The sequence below is a fragment of the Pinus tabuliformis genome, chromosome Q (genome assembly GCF_031772625.1).
Source record: "Pinus tabuliformis cultivar Carrire ecotype Pingquan chromosome Q, CPIR1, whole genome shotgun sequence".
NCBI lineage: Eukaryota > Viridiplantae > Streptophyta > Pinopsida > Pinales > Pinaceae > Pinus > Pinus tabuliformis.
Genome location: NC_142296.1, coordinates 761525205 through 761545717, shown reverse-complemented (window position 1 = coordinate 761545717; position 20513 = coordinate 761525205).

The following is a 20513-nucleotide window of genomic DNA, read 5'->3' as shown; positions in this document are numbered from 1 at the left end:
ATTTTAGAACATTGTGCATTTCATGTATATTCAACAAAAGAGGGATCCTATGAAGTAGTTAGAAGTTAGTAATGTCATCAATGATTGTGAAGCATAATGGAAATTCTGAGAGGAGGAAACAAATGAGGCCAAGAATATAAAAGTAACAAGGATCAAGTTATTCATGAGTCTATCTAGGAAACAAGACAAGAAGATGGCACTAGGGATTCCCAGGAAGAAGATAACACACAAGGTTGAGATATGCACAAACATATCAGATGACAGAAGGATAAATTCCCACACCAGGATAAAAAGGAAAGAATCAAGGCCAATGATCACCTAGTTGTAGTCATTTTCTAATTATGAGTTATAAAATATTGATGAACAAGTAAAGGAAAATACAAAAGAGGTGTTGGAGAGAGTAGTGTAGTAGTAGTAACAAATACAAATAATAACGTAGGAGTAGATGGAATAAATAGGACTTTTCTGGAGTCTAATATACTAACGACGATACACCCAATAGGGACATAACAAATTTTCCAAACAAAGGCAAAGTGTACAACCAAAGTAATTGATACAAGGTTGTCATAGTCCCAACCATCCTTGGCATCAGGTGAGTGCTTCACATTGCAGATATTAACAAATGCAATGAAGTTTCCAATGATATACATGCAACAACGTGCATAAGGCTTAAGCCATGTGGAACTCATACTATTATAGTTATCACATAAGAGTTTTCATCAATTAAAACTAAGTGTTACAGAGAAACTATAGCTTTGCGCAGCTACAACAACGTCAAAGTTGGCATAATTGTCAACATCATATGAGGTGTTGCATGTAGAAAAGATGAATTTACTATTGGAAAGGGAGAAATCAATGCAAAGATAAGAGAACTTGAGGAAGGAAGTAGATGAGGATTAGACCAACCTCCTAGAGGCCCTAATGGAGGTGGACACACCAATAGAGAGGAAGTTAATAGATATTGGTGAGGCTATTCAAGGTATCAAAGCTAAATTTGTAGAATTGGAGATGCAAAATGTTGTAACATTTTCTTGGAAAAATGACAAGCTAAAAATTTTGAGCAGGTTTGTATTCTACCAACAATATACTAAGCTTGAGTCCATACCACAAGTGTCACATAACATTTTAAAATTATCTCATGAAATAGATACAACATTTGGAATTGATTTTGAGGAATGGAATAATGATGAGATATCACTAGGGAGAATGATAATTGATTAGGTATAATCTTTGATGGTGAACAAAGATTAGACATTAAAAATTGGCAACATTTATTTCACCTAGTGGCTCTAATTAATTTATATTTTGTAATTCCATCAACTAAAGATTCGACTAGTTCTAGTTGACAAGTGCCTTTGCTATTATGATGATGTTATTTTTATTTCTCTTGAAATTAATGAGAAATTTCAGATATCAAGAGAAGATAGAGTCTACAAAGTTCATGAATTATGTATGTTTCAATAGAATAGTGATTTGATACTGTAAGTATAAGCTTCTCATGGAATTTCATTTTCATCTTTTATATTATTTTCATATTTTCAGCTATGTACAAGGTGGTTTGTCAAATAATCCACTCCTCACCTAGTTACACTAGAATTTTAATTATACTTAACAGGGTAGAGTTTCATTTCAATAGATTAGGGGTGTATATGTTTGAATAAGATTTTTTTTGTGAGCATTCATTGTGTAGTAGTTTGACTGGTTTTTTATTTCCTTCAACAAACAAGGAAATTGTAGTTGCTTTAGTTTGTAGTGTGTGAATTTTCAGTCTGAGCAAAAAAGGTTAAGTAAATCAATTGAATTTTATAGGTTAATTCATAGTGATTCATCTAGATCAACATGAATCCATATTCCAATGGATTAGGCACCACTATGGTTTATTTTCATTTTTAGTAGCTTCAATTTGCAGTGTGTGGATTGCGTATGGCATGATTACAAATCACATTTTTTAGATTGTAGGTTGCAAGAAATGGATACTTTCGTTTCAGGTTGCAGATTGTAGGCTACAAATAAAATAAGAAATCATTGATGGGATTGGTATGAATCCATGCCCAAAGGATTCAAGGCATCTGGTCTATTGTTATCTTCATCTTATAGGGGGAAGCATTCCCTAGTTGGAGCCCATGTTGTAACATTTTCTTGCAAAAATTAACCCACTAAATTTTTGCCAAGAATTTGCTAGGTTTCTTGGGTATTCTCATCTCTATCATTGTGATGCCTAATGTATCTATCATGTGTGATAGGGGTTTGAAGTAGATGTTTTTGGGATGTGTGCTAATGAAAACGTGGAAATGGATCAGTACCTTCTGACATTCGAAGAGATTCCAAGCTTCAAAACCTTTTGATTTGCTCACACATAGATAAGTGGGGGTTTTCCACATGAATTGGCTTATTTGAATATTGGATTCTTCAATAGTTTTAGAACATAATGAATTCATACAAGGAAGATGAATTGATACTTGTCACTTATGAATTGGTAATTGAAACTTTTCTTTTGTTAAAGGAATATAGTTTCAATGCATAGGAGTTGTCAGAGACCTCTCAAAATCAAGTTGGCCTTTAATGTATTGTTTATAAAACCAATGCTTTTATGTTAAATAATATCTTTTAATTTTTAAATAAATTTAATTTTGTGAAAATATTATTTTATTTATTTTTATAAAATTATTTATTTGAAATATTAAAATTTGGAAAATTTAAAAAAGGAGTTTCTTCTTATCCAATTTTTTGACAACACTTTTCATCCAAGTCAAAGCATACCATGATGTAGGTTAAGTAGGTGTTCCAAGGGATAAGTCGCTAGGATATGTTTTATTTTCAAAAGGTAACATTCAAGGGAGCCCTATCTAGTTCAAGGGAAAACTTTAGCCTAAAGTAGGGTGAGTTGATTTCTTCGCACAATTTCTAGCCAAAAAATGTCTTCAAGAAATAGATACAAAATTTGGCACCATTTCCGATGAACATGTTGGAAATACTGAGATGGGGGGGGGTGAATCAGTGTTTATTACTATTTTTTTTTTAATTGTTCTAGTGATTACCAACAACCTATATAGATATGTATATGTATACACAGAACACAGAATCAACATATAAATTTAATTCTTTTCTTAAAACTCAAGACAGTGCAAAGAAATAAATACAATATAAGTATAAATCTAATCGTGAATAGTTGCCAAGATCCAACTCGGACTTCAGTGAGGCTCCAACCTCTAGAGCACCAACTCTATTTTTCAGTGGTTCTGCACTTAGGAGCACCTACCCCAATGACTTCAGTCTTGTTCAGTTCTGAGGCTCCAACCTCTTGGGCTCCAACCCAACCTTGGTATAAACAGGTATGTTGCTGGACTCTATTCAGCTGAGGTTGTCTCACTCCTGCTCTCCTACCTATGCTGCTTCTGCTACCTCTACAGCCTCCGATGCTTTTTTTGCGTCTTTTGCCTTTACTGCTTCTACTATCTCACCCTCGGGTTCTTCACCACCATAACCACACCAACAATTCTCTATTTCTACTATTTTATATATTCCCATGCCTTTGTCCATTCATTTCCACTTACACCATCTCTTAGGCTTCCTCCTCAGTCGTTGTCGTTTCCTTTGACTTTGCTTGATCTTTCAGCTTCCCAATACGACCAAATCCATTTACTCCTATCTTGGTCCTCTCCTTTCCTGAAGATCTTTGAACTCTAGGATGGCCTCTATTGCAGTAGCTCTAACTGGTTGCAAAGTCCTAGCACTCTGACATTGTAAGGCTGAACCCTAGCCAAACTATGCAGTGGATCCAAAGAAATTGCTTCAAAAGCTTCCGAAAGGCAATCTGACTGTGCCATTGGTGCTAGTTATCTTCAATCGGATCTGTGCATCAAATTCCATTGAAGGACGATGATTTTCACGAAACGATCCCGTCGTAACATATGATCTCATCATGGTGGAAGCCGCCATTGCCATTGTGATCCGAAAACCAAAGGAACAAAATCTAAGAAAACTGATATAAAAGTATAGAAACACCCTTTTGCCCCGTCGTTTCTCTTTTATTCCAAAAACCCACATAATCGCGCCCATATTAGCCTCCTCCGCATTTGCAACCGCATCTGTTGATCACCCTCATCCAACAGTTCTTATGTCGCTATGGCCTTTTGCTTGCAAATTAAACCTCGTGCATCTCCTCACCATCCGATCAAACCCTGCCACGATCGGATGGTAGTCACACCTTTCCTCGCCGAAACTTGCATACGTGTTAACCTGCGGGGGTGGCGGTTTTCATCTGCCACACATCCTATTTTGATTGGATCGCTGGCCCTTGTACGTATACCACCGGACCCTAGTGGGCGGTGCGGGGAATACCGCTTACCGCCTACCTGTACGTCTCCCGCGCATTATCGTCCACGCATCTTTCTTGTACGATGACCGTTGGATCCGCTACTCTTTGATTTGACGGCTCACATTCATCTTCCATGTATGGCTGTGTCAAAATAATGAGCAGGCAGTCTAATAGATCAATGAGTATACCATGTGGAGACTTGTAATTTGTTCCACGGATTTTTGTGATGCCACGATTTGTTGCAACAACCAATATTGGTGCCATCTCATTCTCTAGAGCACGATTTAGCTTTGCCTTCTTCCCTCCATTCAGTAACTTTACTATCAATCTGTTCCCTCACTTCAAAATGGATCTCTCCAGTATCTCCTGTAAAGAGGGCCAGAAACCCTTGCGTCCTGCTATTGATGACATCGATTTCATGTAGCGTAACACAATGCACCACTTCTTTGCATTTCTAAAGCTCTCCATTATGGCACTGTACGAACTTGGTCTATGGCCCCATTGCATCATAATCCCTGGACCTCACAAAAGACTACCCCAACTTTGTAATCTTCCCAGAAGCTTTATTGATCGCAATCACATCCCCACTCTTGACCTTCTCCTTGCTCAAACCTTCGATCATCTTGCTCCCCAAATCATACACAGTCTCCATCTCTGTCGTCTATCTGCTCCTCGAATATTGCCATATTGACATCAATGACAATCTGTGTCCAACAATCTCCCCCTTTGTTATTGATGGAAATATTCTTCTGCTTTCTCCCCTTTCGACATCAATGGCTAAGGGATGCATATGGACTCCCCCTGTCAAACTGCTCCCCCTGTCCTGCTACATCTTTATGAATGAACTTGAGTGATGATAAAGAAATAACCCCCATCTTTTGACGTAGATGTTTGAATGCTTCTCAAGGAAGAGGTTTTGTGAAAATATCAGCTATATGCTTCTTAGTATTGATATATTCTAGGATGATGTTTTATTCAGCAACTTGTTCACGGAGGAAATGATACTTGATTGGTATGTGTTTGGTTCTTGAGTGTATCATAGGATTTTTGCTAAGACTGATAGCACTTGTGTTGTCACAATAGATGGAAATTGGTTGATCTGTACATATGTCGAGATCTTTTAGAGCTTCCTTCATCCATAGTATATAAGAACAATAGTCTGCTGCAACAATATACTCAGCTTGGGCTGTGGATAATGATATGGATGACTATTTTTTGCTGAGCCATGATACCAAACAATCTCCTATGAAGAATGCATTTCCACTAGTGCTTTTCCGATCATCTATACTTCCAGCCCAATCAGCATCAGTGTATGCAGTTACAGTCAGTGTTGAGTCCTTTGGGTACCAAAGACCGAAATCAGAAGTTCCCTTCAGATATCTGAGAATTCTTTTTACATCTAATAAATGGGATTGTTTGGGAGCAGATTGAAATCTTCCCACCATTCCTACTACTTTCATTATGTCTGGTTGTGTAGCTATTAAGTATAGAAGGGCTCCAATCATGGACCTGTAATGAGTTGCATCATCTGGAGGGGAGTCATCATCTTTGCTCAGTTTGCAGTTTGTGGTCATAGGTGTGCTCATGGGTGCACAATCCTCCATTCCATATTTTTTGAGCATGTCTTTTAGATATTTGGTTTGAGATATACACAATCCTACTCTAGTTTGAGATATTTGAAGTCCAAGGAAGTGGGACAGCTCTCCTATCATTGACATCTCAAACTCTTTTGACATGTTTTGAGAAAATTCATGGCTCATTTCATCATTATTACTAGCAAAAATCAGATCATCGACATAAACAAGAGCAACTAGTAACTTACCTTGATCTGTCTTTATGTATAGATTGCTTCCAGCCACTCCCTTTTTGAAGCCTTGTTGTTGTAGATAGTGATCTAGTCTTGCGTACCAAGCTCTAGGAGCTTGTTTCAACCCATATAAAGCCTTTTTTAACTTACAAACTAAGTCCTTTCCTGTTGTTAGATCAAAACCTTTTGGCTGCTCCATGTAGACTTCCTCCTTGAGTTCCCCATTTAGAAATGCTAATTTCATGTCCATTTGATAGATTTTGAATCCTTTTGAGCAAGCAAATGCTAAGAACATCCTGATAGCTTCCGTATGGGCCACTGGTGCAAATGTCTCTTCAAAGTCAATTCCTTCAATTTGTGAATAGCCTTTGCAGACAAGTCTTGCCTTGTTTTTGATAACCTGTCCTTCCTCATTCGTTTTATTTTTGAACACCCATTTGGTTCCTATTATGTTTTTTTCCTTTGGATGAGGTACTAGCTCCCATGTCTTGTTCTTCTCAATTTGGGTCATTTCTTCTTCCATGGCTTTTACCCAATGAGGATTCTTACTTGCTTCTGCAAATGTTTCTAGTTCTATCATAGATAGGAGGGCAATGACTTTTCTCTTGGGTGTAATTGTTATCCTTCTTCAAGTCTGCACACCTTCATCTTTATCGCCAATGATTTGTTCCTCTGGATGGTGTCTTTGGACATACTTCATCTTAGAAGGGGTATTAGGTGGTTCTCTTTCCTCTTCTTCTTCTTCTTCTTCTTCCTCATATGTTTCTTCTTCTTTAGGTTCTTCTTCTTCAATGAGAGAGCCATCTTCATGTTCTTCAATTTCCTTTACTGGAAGATCTTCATCAACCTTTACATCAATGCTTTCCACTATTTTCTTCAGTCGATAATTGTAGCACTTGTAAGCCTTGTTCCATGTAGAGTATCCAAGAAATATCCCTTCATCAACCCGAGAATCAAACTTTCCTGGTGAACCATCATTTATTTTTATGAAGCACTTGCTTCCAAAGATCTTGAAGTACTTCACCGAAGCAGGTCTTCCTTTCCATATCTCATAAGGAGTTTTATCACAATTTGGTCTTAATTGAGTTCGATTCAGTGTGTAGACAGCGGTCCCTACTGCTTCTCTCTAGAATTTAGGCTGTAAGTCTGCTACTAATAGCATAGTTCTTGCCATTTCTTGGACTGTTCGGTTTCTTCTTTCAACTACCCCATTTTGCTGAGGTGTTCTAGCAGCCGAGAATTCCCTTTTAATTCCATGAATATTACAGAACTCACTAAACTCGTTTGATGTGAATTCTCCTCCTTTGTCTATTCTGAGGCACTTAATTTTTGAATCTTTTTCATTTTCTACAAGGGATTTTAGTTTCTTGAAACACTCAAAAGTTTCAGATTTATACTTTATGAAATATATCCACATCATTCTAGTATAATCATCAACAAATAACACAAAGTACCTTTCTCCTTGGAGTGCTTGATTTCTAGTTGGCCCACATACATCAGCATGGATGATCTCTAAGGGCTTCGATGTAGAGTGTTCCTTTGTCTTGTGGCTAATTCTGGTCTACTTTCCATGTTGACATGGACCACATACTGCTTGATTTGGTTTGAACAGCCTTGGGATGTCTCACACAACTTTTATCTTTCTGATATTGATCAAATTTTCGAAGCTTGTATGTCCAAGTCGCTTGTGCCACAGCCAACTCTCATCTGTTTGACTCAGGTAGCATTTATTTTTCTTGAATCTTGTTCAGAATGTAAATGTTGTCTGGTGTCCTCACCCCTTTTGCCACAAGTTTCCCTAAGGTAGAGTTCCTTATTTCACAGTCTTTGGTGCTGAAAACAATATTATGTCCTTGATCACAGATTTGGCTGACACTCAAGAGGTTGTGCTTGAGTCCATCAACCAGTAGAGCACCTTGAGCTTTTCCTTTTCCATTGATCAGAGTAATTGTTCCTTTTCCTGTAATTCTGCCAGATCCACTTCCAAAGAACACATTCCCTTCCTTTTTGCTTGGTGAGACAAACTTCCTTCTGTGTCCTGTCATGTGTCTGGAGCAACCACTATCTATAAACCACTGGTTTCCATTATTTTTAGCATACAGAGCCAGGTTTCATTTGTCCATGTTGGAGTTCTTGCTACTCGCCTTTCTTCCTTTGAGTGGGCAGTCTTGTTCATAGTGTCCATTATTGTAGTAGAAAGAGAAAATCAGATCAAATTTGGTCAAGGGATCAAATGTATTAAAGGTTTTGATTTTTCCCTGCCTTTTGGGGGCATATGAGTTCATTATTCTATCCTTTAGCTTTGTCTTTTCACTTTTGCGAGCCATACAAAGTCTGGCTTGATGACCGAAGTTTTTACAGTGAAAGTAGTGTCCAAGAAAGATGGTTTTGTACTTGTTGAAGCAACCACGATTTGAGATGATTTCCTTCCTGGGAATTACTCCTCCCTCGTTCTTTGGATTTGCGATGGGCCCTTGGTGGAGTACAGGTTTGTATTTGTTATAGTTTCCATGATTCAACTCCACATTCTTCTTTGGAGTAATTCTCTCTTCATTCTTGGGATCTAGAGTGCATTTTTCATCTTTTGGATTGCAGGAAAGTGCATCGGCATAGCTTTTCGGATTATTCTTAGTGCTTGAGGATTCTGCTTTGAAACCTATTCCAGACTTGTCATGTTGAGGTTTTTGATTTTTCAGAATAGTCTCAAGTATTTGAGAGCTTTTACAACCCTTTTTAATTTGCTCCAACTCCTTTCTCAGAGACACTATTTCAGTCTCGTGTTCTTCACAAGTCTCTTCCTTTTCTTTAAGCTTTGCTTCCAAGAGATCTTCTCTCCTTCTTATTTCCTTGTTTTCCACTTTGAGAGAAATGATTTTGTTCCATAGTTTCTCATCATGGCTACGGATCCTTCTTCAAGCTATTAGGCTAGTATAAAGAAGCATGCTCTGATACCAATTGTTGGAAATACTTGGGGGGGGGGGTGAATCAGTATTTCTTACTATTTTTTTTTTTTAATTGTTCTAGTGATTGCCAACAACCTATATAGATATGTATATGTATACACAGAACATAGAAATCAACAGCTGAATTTAATGCTTTTATTAAAACTCAAGACAGTGCAAAGAAATAAATACAATATAAGTATAAATCTGATTGTGAATAGTTTCCAAGCTCCAACTTGGACTTCAGTGAGGCTCCAACCTCTAGAGCACCAACTCTGTTTTGCAGTGGTTCTGCACTTAGGAGCACCTACCCCAATGACTTCAGCCCTGTTCAGTTCTGAGGCTCCAACCTCTTGGTCTCCAACCCAACCTTGGTATAAATAGGTATGCTGCTGTACTCTATTCAGCTGAGGTTGTCTCACTCCTGCTCTCCTACCTCTGCTACTTCTGCTTCCTCTATAGCATCCACTACTTTTTCTGCCTCTTTTTCCTCTGCTGCTTCTACTATCTCAACCTCGGGTTCTTCACCAGCATAACCGCACCAACAGTTCTCTGTTTCTACTGTTTTATACATTCCCATGCCTTTGTCCATTCGTTTCCGCTTACACCATCTCTTAGGCTTCCTCCTCAGTCATTGTCGTTTCCTCTGACTTCGCTTGATCTTTCAGCTTCCCAATACGACCAAATCCATTTATTCCTATCTTGGTCCTCTCCTTTCCCGAAGATCTTTGAACTCTAGGAGGGCCTCTATTGTAGTAGCTCTAATTGGTTGCAAAGTCCTAGCACTCGGACATTGTAAGGCTAAACCCTGGCGAAACTCTGAAGTGGATCCGAAGAAATTGCTTCCAAAGCTTCCGAAAGGAAATATGACTGTGCCATCATTGCTGGTTATCTTCAATCAGATATGTGCATCAACCGCAACAGAAGGACGATGATTTTCATGAAACGATCTCATCGTAACAGATGATCTCATCATGGTGGAAGCCACCGTTGCCATTGCGATCCAAAAACCAAAGGAATGAAATCTAAGAAAACTGATATAAAAGTTTAGAAACACCCTTTTTCCCCGCTGTTTCTCTTTTATTCCAAAAACCCACGTAATCACGCCCATATTAGCCTCTGCCGCATTCGTAATCGTAGCCATTGATGACCCTCATCTAATGTTTCCCATGTTGCTACGGCCTTTTGCCTGCACATTAAACCTCATGCATCTCCTCACCGTCCGATCAAACCCCACCGCGATCGGACGGCAGTCGCACCTTTCCTCACCGAAACCTGCATACACGTTAACCTGCAGGGGCAACGGTTTTCATCTGCCACATGTCGTATTTTGATTGGATCGCTGGCCCTTGTACGTATACCACCGAATCCTGGTGGGCGGTGCGGGGAATACTGCTTACCGCCTACCTGTACATCTTTCGTGCATTATCGCCCACACATCTTTCACATACGACGACCGTTGGATCCACTGCTCTTTGATCCGATGGCTCACATTCATCTTCCATGTATGGCTGTGTCGAAATAATGAGCAGGCAGTCTAATAGATCAATGGGTATACCATGTGGAGACTTGTAATTTGTTCCACAGATTTTTGTGATGCCACGATTTGTTGCAACAACCAATATCGGTGCCATCTCATTCTCTAGAGCACGATTTAGCTTTGCCTTCTTCCCTGCATTCAGTAACTTTACTGTCAATCTGTTCCCTTACTTCAGAACAGATCTCTCCATTATCTCCTGTAAAGAGGGCCAGAAACCCTTGCGTCCTGCTATTGATGACATCGATTTCATGCAATGTAATGCAATGCACCACTTCTTTGTGTTTTTGAAGCTCTCCATCCGGGCACTGTACGAACTTGGTCTACAGCCCCATTGCATCATAATCCTTGGACCTCGCAAAAGACCGCCCCAACTTTGTAATCTTCCTAGAAGCTTTATCGATCACAATCACATCCCCACTCTAGACTGTCTCCTTGCTCAAACCTTCGATCATCAAACTCCCCAAATCATACACAGTCTCCATCTCTGTCATCTATCTACTCCTCGAATATTGCCATATTGACATCAATGACAATCTGTGTCCAACAGAACAAAGTAACAAAGATATACTTCTCGGGAGAATGATAACTAATTAGATATATTCTTTGACGGTGAAAAAATATTAAACATTGAACACTAGCTACATTACTTTCACCTAGTGGCTCCACTTTGTTTTTATTTGGTGATTCCATGGGATGAAGATTCCACTAGTTTAAGATGAAAAGTGCATTTGTTGCTACGATGATGTTATTTTTCTCCATTGAAATTAATGAGAAATTTTAGCTATCAGCAGAATATGGAGTCTAGAAAGATCTTGAATTATGTATGTTCCAAAAATATGGTGATTTGAAACTGTAAGTATAAGTTTCTCATGGAAGTTTTGTTTCATTCTGTAAATTATGTTCATGTTTTCAAATGCATGCAAATTGGTCTATTAGATAATCCACTCATCACTTGGCTACATTAGAAATATGATTACACTTAATAGGGTAAATTTTCAGCTGAATAAATTAGAGGTGCATGTGACTGAATACGTTTGAATTGTGAGCAACTGGTGTGTAATATATCAATTGGTTTTTGTTTTAGTAGACTTAGTTTGTAGTGTGTGGTTTTCAGATTAAACAATTTACAGGTTGTAGAAACAGATAATTTGCTTTGCAGTGTGTGAATAGTTTTAGTGTAAGTAAATTATAGTTTACATGTTATAGATTTTAGGTTAGATAATGTCATAAGTAACTATTTTGGATTGACGACTCCATTAGCCAAATGAGAAAGGCACCTAGTTTTCTATTCTCTAGATCCCACGGGAGGAAGCAGTCCCCAGTTGGAGCCTATGTTGTAATTTTTTCTTAGAAAAATGGCACACTAAATTTTTTGAATAGATTTTTATTATGCTAGTAGTCTACAAAACTTAAGTATCAAACCATAGGTGTCACAAAATATTTTGAAATGATCTCAAGAAATATATACAACATTTGGCATCATTTATAGGGAACAAAATAATGAGGAGATATTTCCTAGGAGAATGATAATAAACTACATATATTGTTTTATGGTGAACAAATATCAGACATTTGCTGTTGGCTACATTTCTTTCACCTAGTAGCTCAACTTTGCTTTTGCCTAGCGATTCCATAGGCTGAAGATTCCACTAATTTTGAAATGTGAGAAGTGTTTGTTGTTGTTTTAGCTTTAGTCTTAGTAATGATTGCATTCAACAATAAATTTTTCTTCTTCTCAGTAGTGATAAAAAAATTTCAAACATCAACAAAGGATGTGGTGAGCCCTGGTATTGTACCAAGAGTGCTGCAACTCCTAGGGGCTCTTCAACCCTATTTATCAATGCGAGGTTTGTACAAACTTCGAGTTGACAGTGCGATATACATAGTAGATGGAATTCTACTCATACCACCCTCAACTACGTCATTTGATCATTAGAACTCCAAGACAATTCTTCTACCAAATTAGGGAGCAATTAACTACTGAAAGTGTAATTCAAAAGTTAGCTCTATTGTAGAAAAAGTAGATGCTTTTCAAATCTAACTTGTATATGCTACCAACTTGTAAAAGCTATTGAATCAATTCATGAAAGAACTCAAGAGCTATTCTATCTGTAGAAAGGAAACTACACTAATTGTAATCAACCATCTAGCTATCCAATTCAATTGTAAACAAGAAATTATTCTACCAACTCATAGCTGAATATTTCAAGCACCATCTATCTAATTCAAACTTGCATATAAAGTAATGTTCTACTTGCCAAATCTCTGACAAAGAAACTAATGCTATTATTTCTTGTAGTGAAGGAAAAAGGATGGTTGGAATGGCCTAGTTGCTAACGCTGATCATGGATTAGAATATGGGGGGTTAGCCTGCTTCTAAACTAAGTCAAACTGTCATCATAGGTCAAAACAAGGGTAAAACAAGCTACTACATCATGCTACAACATCCCTGTATTGCGACAGGAAGACCTTTAATGCTACAGGTAGGATGCTGAGACGGTTTGGAAGGTAAGAACAATGATATTAAGGGATGGAAATATGGATGATGGTTGTGGTAGATGGATGGAAGGTGACCAACACCCCTAGCCAAACTCAACACTTCAGGAAGGCCAGTTTTGGACTAATAGGGCTTCTCACGGTGACCTAAAAGGTAGATCTCAAGAACAATGGTTGAGATTCATCAAAAGAGAGTGGAGAAGCCTTGGATCGAGATGGTGAAAATTTCCCTTCCCTACATAGCCAATAGTCCTGCAACATCATATGCACCCACTCTTCTTATCATTCAAAAAATATCATAACCAATAATGGAAACGATGAGTTGAATTTAGAAACTATCTAACTTATGTCAAAAACTCTGATCTATGCAATTAATTAACTTCTAAGATAAAACCATTATATGAAAAGCAAGATAAATAATGTAGACATTTTTCCAAGAAAGCAACAACATAGTGTTTTTGGGATATGATTGGAGATTCCTCTATTCAGACTCCCTTGAGAGAGATGAGATAGAGGCAATAGTTGCTGGCTTTTTGAGGAATTATATTCTAATAAAATGCAGCAAGTAACAAGCATTATAAGATGAAAAGGAATATCAATACACAAGAGGTACCTAATCTACTTGGCTTGGGCCCAAACCAAAGAGCCTCAGCCCTCTGAACTAACTCAGTGATGGATCAAGGAGAAACTTCTCATTATCATTGCAGAAATGTCAAATACATCACATAATAAGTAAAAAATAGCAGTCATAAGTACTTGAGCACAATAACTTCTTAGCTGCAAACAAAGTTAAAATCCTAATGAGTTCTTTGGCATGTTTATTTATACAAAAGGGTACCTACCAACAACTCCCTAGAAAATAGATATGTTTGTCTCCCAAAACTCGAGAAAAGTGGATCTAGGTCTTCCTTGAACTGCACTGGCTTGGATAGAAACAATCTCGTCCTGCTTGGTTGCCAATTACTTCTAGTTGATGAGAGATGAAGTGGTGATCCTGGCTGATTGAAAGATTTAAGGAGGTGGACAACCTCCTAGAATCTCTCCTTGTTTCCTACTCTGTAGAAAATCTTGTAGATTCACAAGCTCATGCAATGTACTAAAGAATAGGACAAGAATCTACTTCTACTTTCAACTAGCAGAAGCCAATAGATCGATGAAAACAATATGAACAAGAAGAAGATAAATCAATGGCACATAACACAAGATGTATCTGGGGAAAGCCACTACTCAAAACCCCACTATCTGTATTGCATATATCAGAAATATGAGTGAAGATACAAAGCTTGTTCTCACTAGAACAATTCCACACAAGTATGCTCAACTCTCTCAGCTCACAAGCTAGCTCTTGGCCAACACTTAGCTAATTTTTCAACTCTCCAAGCTTAGTAATATATTGCGTAATTCCTAGGATGAATAGCCCATATTTAAAGGGAATTCATGCTTCCAAAACTTAGTAATCCAAACATAGGATCAATCTCTGATGCATGCATGATATTTGTACTCTAGTAAATAATATCACCAATAGTACACTATCCGTGCACTCTAGTCTCAACTAGGTCTTTCTCAGAATTGACATGCATGAGTTTCTCATGAGGGAATCTTCAATTAATTGGAGTAGAACTAGTGGATGCATTAGTGCACCAACTCACTATTAGTCCTCTATTAGTTCCAAAAATAATTTAAAACTAATTTAACTTAACTTAACTCAGTAAACTGAGTGATCTAATTTCCAACTCAATTTAAACTCATACTGGACCCCTAAAATTTAGGGGGAACATATACATGACTACAAAAAGACTTCCAACTCGAAATTCCTAAGCTAATTAAGTTAATTAAACTTAATTCACTATTTACAAGTTGCTATGAGAATATAATTTTATTTTAATTCTCAGTTTAATTCAAGGAAAATTAAACTGGAATTTCTTGTTGCCATTTCCCAACACTCACGCTCAACAAGAAAGGCATTATTAGCTACCCCGATCCTATCTCTGTGAAACTCAAATTTAAATCTTGACAATGCCTTTGTCAAAATGTCAACATCTTGTTGCTCCATGGGAATGTACTCTAACAACATAATGGGCCTCAATATACAATCTCTGAGATGATGATATCAAATATCAATATGCTTGGACCGATCATGAAAAACTAGATTTTGAGAGAGTTTGATACAACTCTGATTATCGCAGTAAATCACAGTTGGAGCCATCTGCTGACCAAACAAACTGTTGGGTGCAGGAATTGCACTTAAGCAAGCTCCTTCAACACTTAATTGTCAGACTTGGGGTTTCGTAAACTTAGAGACGAATCACAGGCAATTCCAGAAGTGGTATGAACTTTTCCTATTCCTAATCCTACTTCTTAAATGAAATGTTGCAGAATCAGACAAAAAAAAAATCTTAAAGGCAATCAACACCAAAGCAATTCTAGTGCTTGAATGTAAAATAATAATTTGTGAGGAAATAAAGTAAAGGAACTTTCGCACAACTGGAAGAAATATTAAATGCTGAAATGAAATACTATGTTTAACTTCAGTATAGATGGCTAACAGCTTAACAAGTCGGCCATTTCAAAGATCTATTTCACAATTGATCTTCCTTCTACACCAAGGAACTCGTTCTTATACAATTGCACTTTGCTTGCACTAGTGCAGGTACAATACTTATGTGAAAAAATATATTTTACATTATTTACTGAAGACTTATGTCTTTTTGGAGGTGCTCTAAGCCTCAAGGCTTAGAGAACTCTGTTCCTGTGACAAGAGACTAGCTCTTGCACCGAGATAGAGCTTCCTTCACCAAAGCTTCTGATTTACTTTTGAAAGAATTAAAAGGCGTGTTGAAAAGAATTACAATTGCAAGCTAGATTTTGAGATAAATTACACTTGAAAAAGAAAGCTTTAATTAACTAAACTTTGCAATGAAAGTAAACTTCATAAAGCAAAAACAATTTAGAATAATCAGAGAAACAATCAAATTAATTTTCATGCATCAAACTAACTTTCGACAATTCACTTATAACATTTCTGTTCCTTTTTCTTAAGTCATAAAATGCAAGTGTAAAGTATGGTGTTTGTAATAACGTACTTCCTTAATTCACGTAAACGTTATTAGATCCTTAAGAAGTACAACCCTTAACATTAAGAATGATTACTTGAATTAACAATACTTTTTCTTGCAAGAATAAATGAAATTATAAGCAGGAAAAGGAACGTAACACTTGCTGTGAAGTAAATGAATAAACCGAAGTGTAGGAAACTACATGCACTGGTATAAGAAGAATCTTCCTGAATGACCCGAGTGGAAGGAAACTAAGAAAAAACTTGCAAGAAAATAATTACAGAAAGGAAATTGCAAGAAATAAATAAACTTAATTAAACTTCCAAACTACGGATTCGTTCATGCTTGAATATGAAATGAATTTAACTTAGAAATTTTGAAATAAATATAGGAACAATCCAAGCCACGCAAATTAAAATGATTAAATGTTTGCACAAAACTTTTAAATGGTGAAAGCATAAGGGTAAGCTGGGTTGGCTAGGCTGTAGCCAACGACCTCGTTTCTTGTTTAGGAAATGAAACGGTTTAGCACTTATTCACGCATGAAATAAAAGTTAGACATAGCGTGAAGAAACACATGGCGCGTTCCTTGTGTTAAAATTGATCAAAAAATATACATGATAATGCGAGTCCAGCCCAGAATCGAGGGTGATACAAAACTACAAAGTAAATGAAATTACAAACTCAGAGATCGCTAGCTTGGCTCTACCTATGGTCTACATTATATATAGTCTCTAGGCCTTAGCCATATTCTACTAATTACAGTCATTTCATATTCAAACCTTTCGGCCAAACGAACAAACAAACAACATTGCAAAAACGGCTAATGGTTATTATAAAGCATGAAATTTGCTAGTCGTAGACCATATTCTTGGCAAGTATCCATGACTATACGTTGCCAATATCCAATCTCAGATAGTCCGCAACCGAACTAGGAGTCATGGATCAAAAAATCTAGCATGGAAGGATTCGAACTATCATGGAGATCACGGAGCAACATTGTTGGCGATGCAAGAATCTGCCTGCAATGATCACACTAAATCATGATTAACACTTAGCTCTTTAATTACTTTTAGGAAAGTTAAACATAAGTTACAAGTGATACTAAAAGGTATGAAATCTATGTAAAGTAATTAATAAAGCACTTAATAAATCTTAATTATGAAATATGAAGTATATGTAGGAATAGATGATTATCTTGGACTAGTTCAAGAATGAATGGGTTAAATAAAGATAAAACAGAGGTTAAGGCTTATGGGAATAGGGTAAAAATAGAGACATTTGGGACACCAACATCCTCCCATCCCTAAGTTGTTGTGTGTCCTCACACAACATTTTACCTTCTGCAAAAAATCTTCAAAAATAGGTGGCCAGCTCTCAATCCAGTACTTCAATACTTAACCCTGCTTTCACTACCTTTGTCTTTTTACCTCGGGCTCCTTTTAGGCGATTAGTCACCTTCTTGAGGCATTTGTAGCACTTGGAAGCCCGATACTTCCATACTTTCACTTGCTGTTTTTTCTTCTTGACCACTGTGAGCAGCTCTACCTCACCTTGATTTTGGCAATTTTTCTCCTTCATGACCTGGTTCAAAGCCTCTAGGTCATGAACTTGCTGCTCCAATTCCACTATTCAGTTGTCGAGGTACAGGGTAGAGGGCTCTGTGCTCAGATCCTCTGGTGTAAACACATTCTCTACAACATACTCAAAGCAAGTCCTGTCATTGTCAATATTAAGGTCGTCGAACGTTTCCATTATGACATCCGCAAGAGTTTCTGCACCCAGAGTTTCCTTATCACCAAGGGTTTTGGTGCCCTCCACAACATTCGTGCCAAGGGTTTCAATACCTTGTGCACTTAACTCCACAGGGTTTTTAATGCCCTTGTTCTTCCAATTCTTCAAGGGATTCAATATCCTGTTCATTTAAACCAGTAGGGGCTTCAGTGCCCTATTCATCAAAAACATTGAGGGTTTTAGTGTCTTGTTCATCGAAATTGTCGAGGGTCTCCATGTGTTGTGCCTCATCATCCTCGTGACCCTCTATCTGAATTTCACCTACACTCGATGTCATATTCTTCTTTCTTAATCTGTGAACAAAGGCAGACAAAAATATGTCGTCTTCCTTTTCCACATTTTCTTCATTTACCAGGGTGTGGGCCACTGCATCTGCAAGTACTAAAAGGTTATGGTCTTTAGGCGAAACCTAAGGTGATCCATCAATCACAATCAAAGAGCTTGATCGATACTAATTCATCCCTAGAGAGACAGTCTTCTTCTTTGTCGAGGGTGGAATTTCTTCAACATACTTCTTTTCTTCTTGCACCGTCATGCTTTTACCCTTTTTCTTGGTAGGGATGGTTTCTCTAGCTTCATTTTCTTGTTTGCACTCATGCCAGCAGACTTCCCTGCACTACTTGCCCGAAACTCTTGTACATTTTTGTAGTATGTAGAGGAGGTCTCGCCATTTTCCAAGCATGGCGCTCTGTGGAAGCCCTTTCTTCGAGTCAACTTTGAGCTTTCTGTCAATCACAAACCGACACCATTGTTTCTTTTCAAGCCACACCTTTTCGAACCACTGCTTCCCCATAGTTGGCGAGCATGTAGCTCGCGCAATGGACTCCTCCGTGACTTCGAATTCTAATGAGCCAACCCTAGCTCAGCCTCCTTCAAACATCTTCACAAACTCTAGCATGATAGCCATGTCAAAACCATTGACCTTTTGCAAAAATTGAAGGAATCCAGATTCTTGCAATAGTGTAAGACTGTTCCGGTATTCCATAGTCTGCTCTATCTCTTTCAAGGACGATGGCTCATTCCTTACGGGTGCCATGTTTGAATTCAAAAGGATTTCAGTGAGCGATACCAATGGTTGCTAAGAATTTTATGCTGGAGGTTCATCCACCTCCATCTTTTTAGTCCCATCCAACCGATCATGTTTAATGATAAAAGAATGGCTTCCTCGAATTAGATGTAGATACGTATCATCTTGCTATGGGTGAGCAATAATGATTGGATGTGGCAGAGGGTTAAGCGGAAGCAATGTAATGGTCATAATGATCAGGTTATGAGGTAATACAATGATGAACAAGTAATGGGAGATTGTTTCAAAGGAGGTGAGTATGAGTTTTTGGACAATCTATACTATCCCATGGTCTACCTCATAATTCAATTAAGACATATTTCACTACTCATTAAAAAAATTAAATTTCAGAACCCAGTATATCTTGCACTTTAAAATTTTTCCTAAATCAGTAAATGATAAAACAAAGTATTAATTAAAACATATAATGCTATGATCTATCAGTGCAAGAATAACTCATGTGTAGAGTAATAAAATTCCATAAACATTCTTCATAAGACACTCCTGGACTGTGTGAAATTTGTTTTGCACTTGCTTCCACAGTCGGTCACGCTCCTGCAATGATCTTGCTTGCACTGCACCGTGCTTGCACTGCACATCTCACACCAGGGATTTTACCAAAATAAAAATTATGATAGAACACAATTCTATAGCTAGACTTTTAAAAACATTTGCCTCAATATACGAGAAAAGTTTTATTCACCATCCTTTGGTGTTTCATGAGCATGCCTTCTGGATTGACTGCATCAAATTTTGAAATCAATTTATGAGGGAATAAAGAAGTGGGAAAGGGGTAATTTTCAGAATGGGAAGGAACATTACAACAGGGATTCCAAGAATAATCACCAAGGGGGATAAAAGAGAATGGGATGTGGAAAAAAATTCAAGGGAGAAAAGAGGTACTTTATAGAAATGGATAAGGATTATATATATATATATATATATATATATATAAAGAAAAACGATGGGACTAAATTATGATATTGAATACTTCAAGTTGGGAGGCTGAGATGGCGAGGGTTTCTGGACGCCTCAGCGACGCCGCCACGATGCAAGAAAAGGATGGGGGTGTGATAGCAGCCAGCCCCCTCAAGAAATCGACTGCAGCGCTGCCGAAAACAATTACTAGGAGATGGAGTTGGCTTCGCGGCGAGCCGAATAACAAAATCCCCGTGGTGGATCGGTTCCCAGCGGTAGGTCGACCTTCATATAGGTCACCGACGCACCCACTGTCTTAGGTTTTATCCTCCCATGTGCCGTCAGAACCCATCAAACTTCGACATGGCGTGGGTGATGCAGCCCGTCTCCGACCAGATCTGCAAACCCACCCTGTTTCGGTTACGCTTAAAGACAACGGGGAAATGCCCAGGTTGGGAACGGCCATTCAAACAAAGGCTGAACAGAACGACGCGCCATTACCTCCCAGTCGGCCAGATCCAGCAAAGCTAGGGTTCCACAAGATCGATCCACTTCGCAGGGACGCAGATCTGGCTC